The sequence below is a fragment of the Equus caballus genome, chromosome 20 (assembly GCF_041296265.1).
Source record: "Equus caballus isolate H_3958 breed thoroughbred chromosome 20, TB-T2T, whole genome shotgun sequence".
NCBI classification, from domain to species: domain Eukaryota; kingdom Metazoa; phylum Chordata; class Mammalia; order Perissodactyla; family Equidae; genus Equus; species Equus caballus.
The window spans coordinates 29,648,241-29,650,842 of NC_091703.1; the positions used below are offsets into that span (position 1 = coordinate 29,648,241).

Below are 2,602 nucleotides of genomic sequence, written 5' to 3' on the forward strand. Positions count from 1 at the left end.
CAGAGTGGAGAGAGAGGAAGAGCGGGAAATTAGAACGGCTGAGACGGAAAATCCGCGGGAATGCGGAAGCCATAAAAATGCACCGGTTCTTACACACGGAATACAGGCTCCCAAGTGGAAACCGGCTGAGCTGTAGTGATATGACCAGAGTGAGTGACACGACCGTTTTGCATGCAGTCATCTTAGCTTCCTGCCTTTGTGAATCAATGCGATTTCCTTTCATTCAAATGCTTTCAAATAACAGTCTGAATTTAGAGAAGCCATGGGAATCTGAGTGGAAAATTAAGATACAGGTGACCGCGACCCTCAGCCCCTTAGCATCTCTGTGCTGGGGAAACCGTTCCAAAATGGCTACTACTGGGGAACCCTCGGTGCTTTTAATCCCCTTTGTGGAAGTCCCATATCAGAAGGTGTCATTTTGTTCATATTGTTTAATAACTTTAAGAAAAATATGTTAAGACATCTTCACTTACACCTCCCCAAAAGCACACCCAACGTAGCTCCAGTGGCGCAATCGGTTAGCGCGCGGTACTTATAAGGCAGTACGTTCGTGAGCAATGCCGAGGTTGTGAGTTCGAGCCTCACCTGGAGCAGCTTTTACTACTCTTCGGCCCATACAAATTCAAAGGGAGTTGAAGGGGGACGAACGCTTGTAATTTACACCTTACTCAGAGCTTGCTAGGGATTTGCCTTGAAAGTCTGCTCAAGGCTCGGGCAACTAGAGTTTGACAGTTGCCAAGACAACTGTTCACAATGTTCAATTGAGTAAGAAACAGACCGTCAGAGTCTCAAGCCCAGAGTTGAGGTGTATATAAAAACTAGTGAACAATAATTCAATGTCTGATTTGTCAGCTCCGTGAAATGTGTACAATCTTGGTTTGTACGTATTTTGGTGGAAATTTTTCTGTCCTTGAACCTGCTTTCCTTACCTCAGTTTTTTCACTCCTCTGGGCTTTCTCTGGGATTTTTATCACTCTTAATAAGTCCATGATGCCTGTAGTTATGACAGAGACACTGGTATTCAGTTTCAAAAAATGAAGTGATCCTGTATTTACAGCCTCCCAGTTGAGCTGGGAAACCTGTAATCTTAACCCTCTGGATCTTAAACATTATTAGAGGCATGCTGCAGACATAGACGTAGAGCTCTCTGGCTTACTGAAGATTTATAATTGCCCATGTGCAAATGTCCAACACTCCCGGTTCTTTTCCAGCTGCTGCTCCATTTTGGAGTATTTACATTCTCCTTGGCCCCACTCTGAGCCGCCCACCATATAAATGTGGGTTCAAAACAAGGCTCACAGACAACTTAGATTAACAGTTGCTAAAGAAGTGATAGTGGATAATTTACTTACCATCATGTACAGTGGACATATCAATAGACGCTATTCACAGTGTTGTTTGTAGTGTTAAATGAGAAATAAATCATTCATTAATTAATGGTCACAAATTCTTCCCATCTCTACATACATTTCATTTTGCAATCTGATTTTGCAGTAGCTTCCATCAAGAGGTGGAGTCTATTTCCTTCTCCCTTGTGTGTGAGCTGACCTTGTGATTTGCTTTGAACAACAGAATGCTGTAGAAATGGTGTTGTAGAAGTGGTGTTGTGGGAGTTCCAAGATTAGGCCTCAAGCAGCCTTGCAACTTCTGCCTTTTCCCTCTGGAGACCCTGAGACCACCATGTGAAGAAATCCCATCTAGCCTCCTAGAAGATGGCAGATCACATGGAGAGAGAGTCTCAGCCATCCCAGCTATTCCAGCCATTCCAGCTGAAACCCCAGACATGTGAGTGGGACCATCTTGGATCATCCAGTCCCAGTCAAGCTGCCAGATGACTGCAATCACATGAGTGACCACCGGTGAAACCAGCAAAAGAAGTGCTCAGCTGAGCACAGCCCAAATTGTTGACCTGCAGAATTGCAAACAAGAGAAACAATTATTGTTTTAAGCCACCAAATTTGGGTGAGGTTTGTTACATAGATATAGATGATTGATAAAGGCATTTAGCAGAGAGTAAGAGTCTAAGATAGGTTAGCAGTTTATTACTTTGGGTGATCTTCTCATTGCCCCAAACATTGAGTCCCCTTTGCTCTTGCCACAGCCTGGAGACTTCAAAATCATTTGGGACACTGGGCTATTTAAATTTACCCCTAGAGTAAGCTTCCAGCTCCTTGGGGCCTTGTAGCAAGCTCAGAATTCCTACTGTGAAAGACACAGAGTTTCCAGATCTCTAGAGCAAGCAGAGGTATGAATTAGTAGGTATTGTCCACGTTCCTTGCCTAATTCTGCAAACAAACTAGCCTCCAGGTTCCACAGTCCTCTCTAGCTGCATCTTCCCAGTGCTGGCTATCCTTTTGGTAAGTTTATTGGTTTGCCTTGTCACCTACGATAGGGAGAGAAGGCATTGATATCCACATTGTGAAACATTGACATATCTAATCAATGTAGTTTAGAGATACAAGGCAGTCACCCCTGATAAACTGTTGCCAGTTTGCCTAATATTTTTCCAAAGAAATTCCATAACAGAAAACTCTTATGGGTAGCATTCTTGTCATGTGACTGGAATTTGGGTGTACAGTCCTTTTTCCAGATACTCCTGAGG

The 2,602-nt window shown here is 43.5% G+C and overlaps 1 non-coding gene across 1 annotated transcript; it reads left to right on the forward strand.

The window, feature by feature from the left end:
• Positions 1 to 499: 499 nt before the first annotated feature.
• TRNAI-UAU (transfer RNA isoleucine (anticodon UAU)) lies at positions 500 to 593 on the forward strand. Its single transcript has 2 exons — positions 500 to 537; positions 558 to 593. It is a non-coding gene; the product is annotated as a tRNA-Ile (tRNA).
• Positions 594 to 2,602: the final 2,009 nt, after the last annotated feature.